Raw genomic sequence first — 15,563 nt, forward strand, 5'->3', positions numbered from 1 at the left:
TGTCAAAAACAGAAGTTGAATCGTGTATGTATCTTCTCAAAGAAAAAGCCCATGTGGGTCACCTCAGAAAACTGTGTATTAAGAAGTTGTGACTCTAAGCCTTCAGTGATTTATCAAAACTACCATGGAAATGTTTCTAACATTTTATTACTCCAATCACTTCTCCATGTAAAAAAAAAAATCTCAAGTGAAATTCTGGATTCTTGGGTCCTCTTCATAAACATCAAGAGATAGGTTCTCTGATGGGCAAACCAAGTCATTGATTATTTCTTCATGAAACTATTTTTTTCCTTTGGTATAGTGAAAATTATGACTTTTTTTTTTATCTTTCCAAGTAGGAGATAAAACTAGAAAAATCCTAGGCATACCTCGGACTTCAAAAATTGTCACATATTGATTGGGTAGCTGTGACATGAAGGATCACTAGGAGTGTAATGAACTAAGATCCCCATCTCCACCTTCAATTTCACAGGTAATATAAGACCCCATAACCTTCAAATTTCTATGATTGTCCTGTATCTTCAGCTCAAATTGTGCTTTTACCTCCGGCTCCTTGTTCTCAGGAACTTGAAGTGTAAAGTATTGCACTCACGATAGGGCACTTACTTGAGGTCAAAAGATCTGCTTAGTTTAAAACTCTAAAAAAGTTACCAGTCTGCACTTCTTCCTATCATCAATTCAAAATCATTACTCCATTCTCTGATTTTTCACTAACCAATAAGTGCTTGGAGGAAAACATTTTAATTTTTTAAATCTGTACCTCAAAAATGACAAAATATGATTTGATCAGAAACTGTGGTTTTCAATGAAAATACAAGCAAGACCATTCTGCGTCTTTCTTGCAATAATAACTTTCAGACACAAAAGAAAAAAGAGCTGGAAGTTACAGCTCACTTCATGAAGCTCACCACAAATAGTGATGAGTTTAGTTAGAGAAATAAGTACTTTTTGAACTATCCTAATAATGAAAATGTAAGAGGGAAATAGAAAGTCTGTCTAGAGTACAGGCAGGGGTTGGGTAGGGAGGAGGGAGATTTGGGACATTGGTGATGGGAATGTTGCACTGGTGATGGGTGGTGTTCTTTACATGACTGAAACCCAAACACAATCATGTTTGTAATAAAGTTGTTTAAATAAAAAAATAAATAAAAAAGAAAGAAAAAGAAAACCCTAAAGTCTCTACAAAAAAGCTTCTAGAAACAATAACAATAAACTCATATAGCAAGGTGGCAGGCTCCAAAAAAAAAAAAAAAACAAGAAAATACAAGCAAGAAGCCAAAATAATTTCCAATGCTGATGTTCAATTTTTGTGTACATTTTAAAATCTTCAGTTAGGGCTTTTTTATAAGGAATCTCAGTATTTTTGCATTTACATGATTTTTTTTTTGAGGAGGGTGAGCAGGTTTGGGGTATTTTCCAGTGATGTACAAGAGATCCAAATGATTTTGGAACCCGATAGTGATTTTGGCTAAGAAGACATACAATTCAACAGGAAGAACTGAGAATATAGTACTACTAGTTTTTTGTGGCTCATGGTCCTAGACTACCCATGTGACTTGGGACCATGTAATACCAGGGACACAACTGAATATAAGACATGCTTCTTAATCCTAGATAATCTTACCAGCCCCTTATTTAAGATCCATATGGGGGAACCATATGGGATGTCAGGGATCAAACCCAGGCCTGTCCTGGATCAGCATTGTGCAAGGCAAATGCCCTACTGCTGTGCTATCAATCGGGCCAAAAAATGCATTATTAACATAAAATACGCATGCAGAAACGTGTATGGCCATAACTGAGAGCTTGACAAATGTATACTTTGGAAAATTATTGGGATAGCTATACTGAACAAAACAATAAATAAATAAAACTATAACCCTAAAGACTTTTTTGCTCTTTTCAATCAGAAAATCTACAAATTGGCCTTTATTCTGGGTCTGTTGGAAAAAAATCTGCATTGGAATGGAATGGAGGTGACAACAATGTTCAATTCTGACTCTATAGCTTATTAATTTTGTATTGATTTTATATTAGTATATCCAAACTGGAATTCTAAATTTCAATGGAGCAGGACCGCAGTAATTTAAATTATTTTTTAGGAAATTTAATAAAATATGAATAGTAAAATTAATAACGTGGTTGAAGTTATAGCACAAGAGGTAGACAATTATCTTCTACATGGCTGAGAAGGGGGTGATACCCGGTATTCAATCTGCTTCTCAGAGCAGTGCCAGGAATGATCTTTAAGTGCAAAAACATTTTTGATCGTTTTACTTTTATTTATTTTTATTTTTTAGTACCCTTCACCAGTGCAACATTCCCATCACCAATATCCGACCCTCCTCCCTACCCCACACCGGCCTGTACTCTAGATAGGCTTTCTACTTACAAAGTGCAAAATCTTGATTAAGTCTTGAGTAAAGTCAGATTTTGAGTAGGCTCAGATTTTGAGAGTAGTCTCAAAGAAAGAAAAACTGGTAATAATATCTTTTTAATTCTATAATAGTTTCATATTAAAATATGCCAATGATGAACTAAGGTTTTAGCTAAAAATCTGTGTGGTCCATCTCAAAGAATTGTAGTAATTCAATATTGAAAATTATTTCCTAAAAATGTATTATGATAAATATTTGTTTTTTTCAAAGGACACGGCTAATCCTTTCATCTTTGTTTCAATTATAGTTTTTTCTTTTATGTGAGACACTCTCCCATGATCTTAGTGAATAAGAGAAGCAATAGACCATCATGTACTTACGAATTTGCAAAGCACTTAAATTAACCAGAAAGCCTTTCATTGTCTTCCTAAAGGAACTTAGTAATTTTTGTGAATTTTTTGACCTATGATCTACCAGAGGTCCTCAAACTTTTTAAACAGGGGGCCAGTTAACTGTCCTTCAGACTGTTGGAGGGCCAGATTATAGTAAAAACAAAAATTATAAACAAATTTCTATGCACACTGCATATATCTTATTTAGAAGTGAAGAAACAAAATGGGAATAAATACAGTATGTGGCAAGCGGGCCGTAGTTTGACGACCCCTGAATTCTAGACTATTTAGCTCATTTATTTTATAGATGTATAATTTTTTAAAGGGGGTATCATCCTTGTCCTGTTTAAATTGCAAAAATGAATGAAAAGATAGTGTTCGTCTTTATTATTGTGTACCTGTGCATTAAAAGTTAGAATCCAGCACTATGCATTAGTATAATATTGTGACTAACTCCTGCTATATAAAGTTTGTTATTTAGGGGAGACACTAAATGTTATTGATAGTAACCAATGATGAGTTAATATTTCTGCATACTTACGTTGTATTACTTTATCTTATTAATTTATTTCACATTTGTGAGAATTTCATGTGGTCATGTGGTGGGTACTATTTTTTGTTTGTTTGGGAACTATACCCATGATGTTCAGTGTTTTCTTTTGACTCTAAGCTGAAGGATAACTCGCTATGGTTCTTAAGGAACCAAATGGGGTTTCTGCCTCTACTATCTCTTTCTCTGGCCCCAAGGTGGGCGTTACTGTGCTAGCCTCCATTTTGTTCATGATGGAGACCTAAGATACAGGAATGATAGGTTGAAGGACTCATAAGATCATATGGTTTGCTGGGAATTGAACCCAAGTCAACCACATGCTAAGCAAGTGGCCTGCTTGCTGTACTATTTTGTATACCCAACTCATAGTTTTTAAGTTGGATAATTCCAATTTACACTCAGGCAATCTGATTCTGGACTATTAAAAAGGATTTCACTACTAATTTGGAGAATATGATGCTGTCAACTAAAAGTCATATTACTTTTGTTTACTTGTTTTATTTTGGGAATCACAGCCAGAGATGTTCAGAGTTTTCTCCTGGCTCAGAGCTCAGGAATTATTCCTTGCAGTTTCAGAGTACCATGTGTGCCTCATAGGATTAAACTCAGGTCAGCTTCATGCAAAGCAAGACCTTCACTGTGGTATTAACTCCCCAAACTCTCAATTTCATACTTAAATAGAAAACAAATACTTTCATTCACTGAATGAAATGACCACATTTCAATGACCACATTAAGTATTTTCTTCAACCTTATTTCATGGTAACCTCCCAAAATGCTGAAAGACCACATAGTTAATAACAAGTAAACATTTCTTCCATACTAGTTATCATATAATGATAGTAAGACTTTTGAAAAATTTTGTCATAAAATAGTGATGAACTTGAGAATTTTCAAATATACTCTCGGTCACTTAAATGCCAAGAGTCTACTGCAAGTGAAGAAAAATAACAAACATTTGTCTTGAATAGGTGACTTTAAGAAATACTCATCTCATAAATTCGTTTTTATCAATTGTTTTTAAAATCTTAGAGAGGCAGAATTTTGTTAGAATAATAACAAAACTATTGCTATCATAACTATATTCCTGTAGTTTTTTTCTATTTTAACAAAAGAATGCTTAAATCAGTAAATTATAATGATAACATCTCACTAGATGCAGAATCAAAACCCATCTGGTTCACAGAATGAAATAATTTACAATGGCAGTAAGAATAACTGAAATCGGCCATGAAGTTTGATTTCTCTTTCATGTTTGATGTCTTCATGGAAAATCAAAATAGTAAGCAATCAAAATAGTAAGGAAAGAGGAAAAAAAACACAAAAAATACGCCAAATTTTATTGTGACAGTTTTAATACTAGACAATTGCAATATTTGATATATTTTAATTTTAACAAAACAGCCATCATAAATAAAGTACCCACCTTCTTAAGAAGCTGTTGTTGAATCACTTTTATTTGTGTGTGTGCTTGCTCTAAGTCATTCTTTTAAAATAACATATTGATAATTACAGGCACTCTAGAACATGCCTGAAAAATGTAGGTTAAATTAATTTCAAGGAAAGCACTCTCATAGACATGAAGCTAATGGGTGGGGAATATAGCTGACTACAATATACAGTCAAGTTCCTGGCTGTGTGTACAACTAAGCAGGATTTTGTTTGCAAAGTGCTTTCACCTGAAGGTGAAATTTTATTATTTTTATTGGGTTGCATAGGCTTTCTTTGTTTTATTTCTTCATGCCTCTTAAGAAAGAAGACTTCTGTGTGTCCATAAAAATATTGTCTGGATCATATGGGAGCTCAATTTCCAGTTTTTGGAGGATTCTCCATATCGCTTTTCATAAAGGTTGGACTGGACGGCATTTCCACCAGCAGTGAATAAGAGTTCCTTTCTCTCTACATCCCCACCAGCCCTGCTTTAGTGCGATATGGAGATTTCTCCAAAAACTGGAAATTGAGCTCCCATACGATCCAGCTATACCACTCCTAGGGATATAACTTAGGAACATAAATATACAATACAAAAATTCCTTCCTCACACCTATATTTGTTGCAGCACTATTTACAATAGCCAGACTCTGGAAACAACCAAGATGTCCTTCAACAGATGAATGGCTAAAGAAACTGTGGTACATATACACAGTGAAATATTATGCAGCAGTCAGGAGAGAGGAAATCATGAAATTTTCCTATACATGGGTATACATGGAATCTATCATGCTGAGTGAAATAAGTCAGAGAGAGAGATAGACACAGAATAATCTCACTCATCTATGAGTTTTAAGAAAAAATAAGACATTTTTGCAGTAATTCTCAGAGACAAAAGAGAGGAGGGCTGGAAGTTCCAGCTCACTACATGAAGCTCACCACAAAGAGTGATGGGTGTTGTTAGAAAAATAACTACATTGAGAACTATCCTAACAATGAGAATGAATGAGTGAAGTAGAAAGCCTGTCTAGAGTACAGGCAGGGATGGAGTGGGGAGGAGGGAGATCTGGTACTTTGGTGATGGGAATGTTGCACTGGTGAAGGGGGGTGTTCTTTGCATGACTAAAACCCAACTACAATCATATTTGAAATCAAGCTGTTTAAATAAAGATATATAAAATAAAAAATAATACTGTTTTTATTGGCAACAAATTGACATTTAGATTAAAAAGCAAGCCATTTTCCTGTTGTATTTTTCTTTATTATGCTGTATATTTACACACACACACACACATACATGTACCTGAATAGAAAAGAAAGTTATAATTCTCATCCTTCACTCTAAATTTCTTTCTTTAGCAGTTAAGCAATTAAAGATTATGGATTGGACTGGAGAGATAGAATAGCAGTAGGGTGTTTGCCTTGCACGCAGCTAACCCAGGATGGACCTGGAAGAGATTCCTGGCATTCCATATGGTCCCCCTTTCTGCCAGGAGTGATTTCTGAGTATGGAGCCAGATGTAACCCCTGAGCACTGCTGGGTGTTGCCCTCCAAAATACTAAAAAAAAAAAAGAAAAGAAAAGAAAAGAAAAAAAGAAGAAAGAAAGAAAAAGAAAAAGAAAGAAAAGAAAGAAAGAAAGAAAAAGAAAGAAAGAAAGAAAAAAAAGAAAGAAAAGAGAAGAGAAAGAAAGAAAAGAAAGAAAAAGAAAGAAGAAAGAAAGAAAAAAAGAAGAAAGAAAGAAAGAAAGAAAGAAAGAAAGAAAGAAAAAGGAGAAAGAAAGAAAGAAAAGAAAGAAAGAAAGAGAAGAAAGAAAGAAAGAAAAGAAAGAAAGAAAGAAAGAAAAAAAGAAAGAAAGGAGAAAAGAAGAAAAAGAAAGAAAAAGAAAGAAAGAAAAAGAAAGAAAGAGAGAAGAAAAGAGAAGAGAAAAGAAGAGAGAAAAAAAAGAAAGAAAAAAGAAAGAAAGAAAGAAAGAAAAAAGAAAGAAAGAAAAAGAAAAAAAAGAAAGAAAGAAAGAAAGAAAGAAAGAAAGAAAGAAAGAAAGAATATGGTTAGAAGCACAGCATATTACTTAACTTAATGGTTTTGAGGCACCAATAGCAGACTAAGTAGGCCAGCCAAATAAAAGGATGGAAGCCATTGGCTTGATCTACATTCTATGACCCTAATAGTCACTTGAAAATAAGAATTCCCCTCACACTTACAAAATCACTATTGAAATAAATTCAGAGGGCCATAGAGATCATTACAGTGGGGCTGGTACCTTGCAGGTGGCCAACCTAGGTTCTCCATATTGTCCCCAGGAATGATTCCTGAGCACAGAGCCAGGAGTAAGCCCTGAGCACTGCCAGGTGTGGCCCAAAAACAAAACAGCCAAAAGCAAACAAATCAAAAATATATGCAATTTTTAAAACTGTAAAACTTAATAATAAGCATTATTATAATTATATGAATGATCATTAAAGATAATATTTGGAACACCTGGTAGAAACTAGATATTATGAATATATATTATTCCACAAACAACCATGGTTTTCTAAGAGCTTATCACAGCTACATTATTTTCATGATAATATTTATTATTTCAGTTTTTTGATGGGAAATTGAGACATAAACATTTGCTCTTGGTTACACATAAACTTTGTTGCTGGGAGTTAATCTGGTCAATACAATAGAGAGCTTCAGCTTTTTTGTGGTACTCATGAGTGATCAAAAAAGTTTATATACCCTTTTCAGAAATAAAACCCATACTAAACCCTAACTTTCCTTTAAAAGTAAAGAAATTTCCCACCATTCTAAAATTGGTTCCATGAAGTTTTTCAAGCACAGAGAAAACTGAAACCTCCAATCCCTTTTTAGTCTTAAATTTCATGTGTTTTTCCCTCTGCTGGTTTTATTTTTTTATTTTACTGATTTTTTTTTTACTGGAAATAAAATTGCATATATGTTTCAGGTATGCATCATTGTAAATCGTATCTGTATATACTACATTAAGTTCACTTTGACAGTGGAGTTTTAACGAAAAACAGAACATCGGAAACTTTGACACTGCTCTAACTAATTTCAGCACCAAGTTTTGGATTCACATGTGTTGTATATTTTGCCAATCTAGCCTGGAAGATTCCAGGGCTATCATAGATGAATAAACCTCTCATCACTGCGTGTTCCCCTTTCTAGCTTGCAGCTGTCAAATAAATGTCTCTTAGGATTTTAGTAAAGAACCCAAGATCCCAAGGTCTTCATGCTCATGCTGGTGTGTGTGTGTGTGTGTGTGTGTGTGTGTGTGTGTGTATGTTATGTGTGTGTGCCTGCATGTACATGTTAAAATGCTGCCACCTTCTGCTTAGCCCAAGTGCTGCTAATGTAACCCCTTTAATAGGTTCCCTTATCCCCTGAGCTGAATTATACAGAGCCTGAATTGGACTTCTTTTTTAGTCTATGTCAAGTCCAACATGAAACCCATCCACAACTCTTGATAGATGAAGCTTTTGTGCTCTAGCCCTTGAGAAGACCATGACTAACACTGTCCTCCTAAAATGCACTCAATGTTTTGGAAAATGAATGATCTAAGCAGCAGTTCATCTCAGCTTGGTATTTCTAGGGGTGTTTTCATCATATAGAGTCCAAAGAGTCATGATAAAGGGGGAAGCTGGTTAGGGAGTTATTTTTCCATTTTTCAAGTGCTTTTCCTGATGTATTAAAGGCTCCAGGTTTATGTTCAGACGTATTTTCTATTGAACCACTCACAAAACATGCAACACAGCAAGTGCAAGATTGGAGATTTGTATGTGAGGGAAGAACATCACCTCATGCATTTTTTGTCAATGCAGAGGGTTGTACAAAAGAGAGAGTGGATGCCTGATCCCAGCAAACTGCACCTCCGACAACTAGCTTATCTAAAACATCTCTTCTTATCTGCATTAAATATTGCTTCCTCCAAGACAGAAACTCAGCCACAATTACTAATACTAAGGAGTCCTTGCTTGAGATTTGGAGCTTTTCCAATCTGAAATTCCACCTCTAACTTCTAGACTTTGAGGTTTAGATCTGTCTGTTTTTAGATTGTTCAGGAAGGATCATCTTCCATCCATGTCTGAATTTCAGTCTGAATGAGTTTGGTTACTTAAGGTTTATTTATTTAGAAAGTTGGATGGTTAGTCTTGGAAAAATAGCTTGAGAAACCCAAGTTATCTAATTAAGAAAAATTAAACACCAGCTATTTCTTGACCAAGAACCTTATATTTATGCATCTATGGCTATCCTCAAATGTTCTCTTGGGTTTTAAATTATATATATTTTATATAAATATACACATATATGTATATATTCATGATATTCAAAGAAATTTGGTTTGCAAATGTGGTTGTGCAACAAAAAATAAGCAGAAAAATGTATTATTTCTCCTGAAGACATAGAAAAAAACCACTTAATTTCTCAATTTTTCATCGTAAAACAAATAATATTGCTAGTGTTCTTTTTTATTTTACTTCTTATGCATCATTTTTAAAAATGTTTCTCTGTAGTGTCAGATTCTTAGATCTCTTAGATAATTAACATGAATGGAAGACAATCAAAAGAATCTTGGACCTCACAAGTCCCGAAACTAATCAATAATTTAATTGCAAATACTTTCTAATAGAAATGCAGTAAAACAAGAGTTTGATATTTTAGATGAGAATTCTATGTTCAAAAAAATTTAATACTCATCACCCAAGTGTAAGTATACTATGTAATATACCACAGCTCATGGAGAGTGATCTTATATTCCTTGCCTTGCTTGAAAATATCAGAAAAGAGTTTTCTGAAAGATCATGACATCATACATTCAACAATTAATACCTAAGAGCTAGGCATCTAGGATGGATCAAATATAGAAAGGCACACTAAATTAGGAAATATTGGGAAGGTATAAGGTCACAAAAATCTAATTAATCTACTTAATACGATTGATTACTCTATACAATTTTATTTCTGGATGCCCCTGAATATTTTCATCTTAAGTTTTTTCAAGTTGGGCAAATACAAATACCATTACTTCCCAGGATCATTATTTTGTGGCTTTATTTACATTCTTTATAGTAATACATATACATATATATTTATATATATTAGTAATATATACAAATACATACATATATATGCAAATGTATACAAATTTACATGTATATATACAAATGCCATTATTTTCCAGTATCCTTATTTTGTGGTTTGATTTACATTCTCTTTAATAATATATGTATATAATCCTGCTTTCTTTTGATAATTGAGACTTGAAAATATCTCCTCACTTAAAATAAGCGAGGAAGAAAAATCAACTAGCTTGAGGATCTCAGTTGGTGACATACAATCACAGATTAAATTTTTTATTTAAGCAATCTTAATCAGAATCTAAATTATAAAACAGAGAGTGGCCTAGAGAATCAGATCCCAAGATACGAAGGATAGGGAGCTAGGAAGGCATGAACTATCAGAAAATCAAATTTAAAAAAGCAAGCTGTTTTAAAACTAGATTAGACAAAAGAGATTTCGATATTCAATGACATCATTATTGATGAAGGAACTGAAGAACAGAAAATGACTCAGCCATGAGTCATTTTAGACAAAGTGTCATTAGACATTTGCCTTAAACCAAGTATACTAGCTATTTTCCTTTCCTCAACTATAGCATCAATTCTCAGATACAGTAGCAACAAAAGATTCCTGAAAACTTGATATAACTCTTTTATTAAATAGGAAACAAACTGGGGACAGGAAGAGTGAGAAGCTCTGCTCAGAAATATTTGCAATATTTGACTTATAAAACCTTAAAAAAGGAGCTTATAGAACTTGATCTTCACTGGTTAAGACTGACAGGTTTCTCAGAACCAAAATCAATTTGTTTGAATTTACTAAATGATGGTCATAAAGAAGTAAGGCTCAGGCTTCATTTGTAATTGAAGTGAGCTATTGGGAAAAATAGGTCTTATGCATCACTTGAACTGTGTGCGGGTCATTGACTCAGATTGACTCAGATGCCAAGAGATGGTCCCAACTTCCATTTTTATTTTTTAACTACACTTGAGTGCCCAAATCACCCCAGGACTATTATATGACAACAGCACAGACTCATCTTAGGAGTCATATGTCCTGTATGGAGTCCAGCCAATTATATTTTAAATGGGTCCTATAAGTGATTAGGACACATGTGAACTGAACATTCTGACTTGAGAAAAGCTGACTGATTTCAAGCAGTAAATTCACCATTATGAAAGTTGAACCCCTGAATCCAACTGAAAGTTATTTAAATATTCATCATAGGTCACCAAAATTAAATATGACTAATGTGCTTTCCTCCTCTCCCACACATTATTTTTTATCTTAAGTATGAGTATTTCAGCTGATATGTGATAAAAAGGAAATTGTAATCCCCCCACCCAAAGAAAAAGGCCAAAATGTCAATTGGGCTTATTTTTAAGTTCTATATTCTTCCTTGATCTTCAACTAAGAAAAATATCTGATTCAAAGCCTCCCTTCTTTCATGGGTTTCTTAAACCATAAAGACATTAAATAAAAAAATGTAAGCTAGAAAAAAATGTGACAAATAAATCTTTTCTATAAAGCACTCTGCCTTTTAATTTAATCCAAGTAGTTCGGTGAATATTCTTCTATAAACAAATCCATGGTTTGTTCATTTGTGTGCAGATGTAAAGTTTTAGATAAAATTGGATGAAGTTCCAGGAACGAACTCGAGGAAGTCAAGACTTGGCGATTTTTGTTGATGCCATTGATTTCTCTTCTTTCTCTTGTCTTGTTATCTCTGGCCACAAAAGAATTAATAAACTCATGCAAACCACTCAGCTCTCCAGCCTTTGGCAGACCTTGTCTAGTTCGAATGGAACTCGATGGAGAAAAAATAAAATAAAAGCAGACAATGAGAGCTTGAATCTCAACTACCTGATTTTTCTATTCCTCTCTCCCATCTCCAATCAGCTGCAAACACACACATACAGCAAACAAAGTAAATAAATAAATAAGGACTCCAAGTAAAATGGATGCCTTTCTTTTATTTCCTCTTTGCTACAGGCAGAGAGCTTTGGCTAGCCACTCCATTAAAAAATGGGAGCAAAGGTAGACTCGTCTTATTTGATTAGAACTGTCACCATCACATTGCAGAAGCAATTAGTCCGTGCCAGGCTTATTCAGGCCTTGGATTCCTTTCACCAGTGAGAAAGGGAACACTCGAGGCCTATGAATTGGAGCGTGGCATCTGCCGCACACTGAGAGGAGAGGTCGGGGATCACTGCTTGATTTTGATAAAGCGTGCCAGATTAATTGTCTTCGGTAATCCTGTTTGTCATGGTAGATATGTGGAGGAGTCTTTGTGGCCTGGGTTGCCATATGGGCCAGCCTGCTGCTTGCCTATTGAGTCTCCCACCCCCACACATGCTCTCCACACTTGGACTAGTTCCCAGGGCCTTGTGGACCAGGGGGTGGGGCCTCTTGATCCTATTCAGTACCCCCCCCCCTTTCCTCCCCTTCTTCTCAGTTCCACAAACAGGCTTCCTAATCTTCAGGCCTGCCAGAGCTATTGAAAGGGGCTGAATTATTCAGAGGGAAAGAGGGTAAAAGGAGGAGGGGACCAGAGAGGAGAGAAAAGGGATGAGGGGAGGGACAAATCCCAGCTCTGGAGAGGGAGTGAAAGACTCTACAGACCAGGGGGGGAGAAAAGGGGTGGGAGATGAGAAGGGGGGCAGAAAAATATAATTACAAAAAATAGCAGCCAGATACTTCAGGCCCTGCTCTTCAGGAGGCTGATTATAGCTCCTCTCCCAATCTGAATCTATCACCAAATTATACCCTGCCTCTTTTGTAAAATAAATGTTAATAAGAGGTAATTTGGGCCCTGCTGATTGTTAAGCTCAATGGAGATAGAAAAAAAATTTTTTTTTCTGCTGTGTGTGTGTGTGTGTGTGTGTGTGTGTGTGTGTGTGTATGCAGGCACACACTTGTGTTTATTGTAATATCTGGAAATCTGGACAGTTTTTTTTTTTCCCTCCACTCTTTCAACCAGACTTTTTGTTCAACCACACAAGATGAAACACCAGTTTGATGGCCTGAAAAACACAAGGGCCAGCGTATAGAAGTCCGAGTTCCATGATAAAAAATTGATATACAGATTAAAACTGCTTTCTTTAGCCAAAGGGAGTAGTTGAGGTGCTGGGGAGAGGATGTCCCCTGGAATTGAGAAGAATTTGGGGCTGGAGAGGAGGGAGGATGAAGAAAAGGAAGAACAAGAGGAGGAGGTAAAGAAGGCGCGCTATGATGGAGGAGGAGTCCTAGCTCTAAATAGCTTTGCTTTTCTTTGGTTTAAAAGCAAGACGATTTTTTTTTAATTCTTTTTTTTCATTTACATAATCATTATTTGAGTTGCTGACAATTCTTTGGTTTTTTGTTTTTTTTTTACATTTAAAAGCACAAAAAGAAAATAGAGACAATCCTGTGACAGATCTTTTGAAACTGTTCTTATGTGTATTTACGAAGAGATTTAGAAATGGAGCAATTAGAAACAATGAATAATAATCTTCTGATCAGACAAAAGCATGGAGGTATTAAAATATAAATCCTCCATCCTAAAATCCCAGAAGCTTGCATGTATCTTACCTTTCCAATTCTTTGCAAACACAGAACATTGAAGTGGGCACTCAGGGACTAAACTGTGGAGGAGAGATAGGTCTAGGACACAGCTAGGGAGGGACACAGCTAGGGAGGTCTAGGACACAAAATTTTGAATTCTATATATTTTTTAGGTAGATAACACACTTGGCAGTACTTAGAGCTTATGCCTTTGTCTGCACTCAGGAATTCCTCCTGTAGAAACTCAGGAGACCATATGGGATATCAGGGATGGAACCCAGGTCAGCCACATGCAAAGCAAATGCCCTACATGTTGTACTATTGCTCTGGTCCTGATTCTTTTTACTTGCATGTGATAATTTGACATTATTATCTATCAGACTGCCAGAGAGTCATGACAGATTTTTAAAAGTTAAGTGATTGAATTAAGGACACATTTATTCAGTCTGTGTTCTTTATTCTAGATTTTCCAGAGGAAAAGTTTTGGGTGAGTTTTATTACATTTCTCTACCCAAAGGGGTTGGCAGAAAGATACTATGATCTTCAGAACTATGTATATGTACATTTTAATTAAGAAATCTGTCTTTTTTTATTAGTGATGTTAAGGATGCAAATCAAAACACATATCTGCAAGGCATGTGCTCTACCACTGAACCACATCCTCAGTTGTAAACAGTTGGAGAAGAGTAAAGATGCAGTATACCTATACCTGGCTCAGAGCTTATGCCTATTGTGTTTTTGTTCTTGATGATGGAGATCAAACTAGTGTCAGCCCTGTGCCAGACAAAGACCTTTATAGTCCCTGTATTATTTTGTCAGCCCCACTGTCAACATTTATTTATTTATTTTTATTTTCTTGGGGCTACCACAGATGGTAGTCAGGGATTACTTCTGACTCTGTGCTCAAAAATCACTCCTGACAGTCTTGGGGGACCATATCAGATGCCAGAGATTGATCCCAGATCTGCTGCATGCAAGATGAAAGCCTTACTCACTGTGCTACCGGTCTGAGCCCTTGTCAACATTTTTTAAGTTATTTTGTCTGTGCATGGAGACAAGGGTAAATACAAATCTATCTTCATGGAGCTTGTGATTTCTGAGGTTATATCATTGTCATTTCAGAAAGCAACAAAGTGCTAGGCACATCCTCTGAACTTCCTACAATTTTATTTATTTGTTTCAAAAACATAATTTTATTAATAGAAAAAATGATCTTGTTGTAAAATTGCAATAGAATTATCATTAATATGGAAATACATATTATTATATGCTAAATAACTTCCAGCTATTAACCCAAAACAAAGGTGTTCCCTCAACTTCCTCTTTCCTTAATATCTAGCCTTTGATATGTAAAAGCCCACCTTGATCACTTGACCTTCCTGCAAGTGGTAGATAGGTATTGATATAATAAAGAAAAAGCCCTTTGGCTTGGCACATTCAGAAATTCATGAGGCAACAAGCAATCTGACTCCATGACTGTCTCCTGACTGGCTTGGTTTATTAATCCTTTGCAGATATGCTACCTGTTTCAGACCCACTGGCCTGAAGATGGAAATAAGTTGTGTGGGGTGATCTCAGAATTCAATTGGATTTATTTTACAATTATGAATGGATATTATCTACTCAATATCTTGCCTCACTTTAGACTAATCAAATCTTTTCAGGTGGGCACTAATTCTTCTATGTAAAGAGGAGAAAAGTGAGATTTAGAAAGTGTAGGTACCCTATATAATACCCCACAATCCCAAATGTTAATTAGATACTCAGTCTGTTTTCGACCTCTTGGGAACTATTGCTCAAATATCACTTGTGAAAACATCTTGGATGTGAGTGAGTATATTCCTATGTTGGCATCTGTTTTTATCCATTGTAGATCCCTGATTGGATCTGGTGAGAAGACAAGCTTGATGTTCACTGGCTTTACTTTTCTTTTCTTACATTTTAATTGCGGTTCCGTGGTTTACATTGCAATTAACAATGATTTTTCATGCACATAATTCCAATTGGTTATGAGACTCAACTGCCTTTAAATCATGTTTTCAAGCCTTAATGGGCAGTATTGAGTACTGGGTATCCTGCCAAAGAGATATTTCCCAGAGCTTGGTTTGTAATAGGCTTTAAATCCCTTAGCAATGTAGCTCTAAGAAGTATCCAACTGACAGATGATAATGCTGTTCTAGTTCTCTGAATCTTATTTAGA

The sequence above is a fragment of the Suncus etruscus genome, chromosome 18 (genome assembly GCF_024139225.1).
Source record: "Suncus etruscus isolate mSunEtr1 chromosome 18, mSunEtr1.pri.cur, whole genome shotgun sequence".
Classification (NCBI taxonomy): Eukaryota; Metazoa; Chordata; class Mammalia; order Eulipotyphla; family Soricidae; genus Suncus; species Suncus etruscus.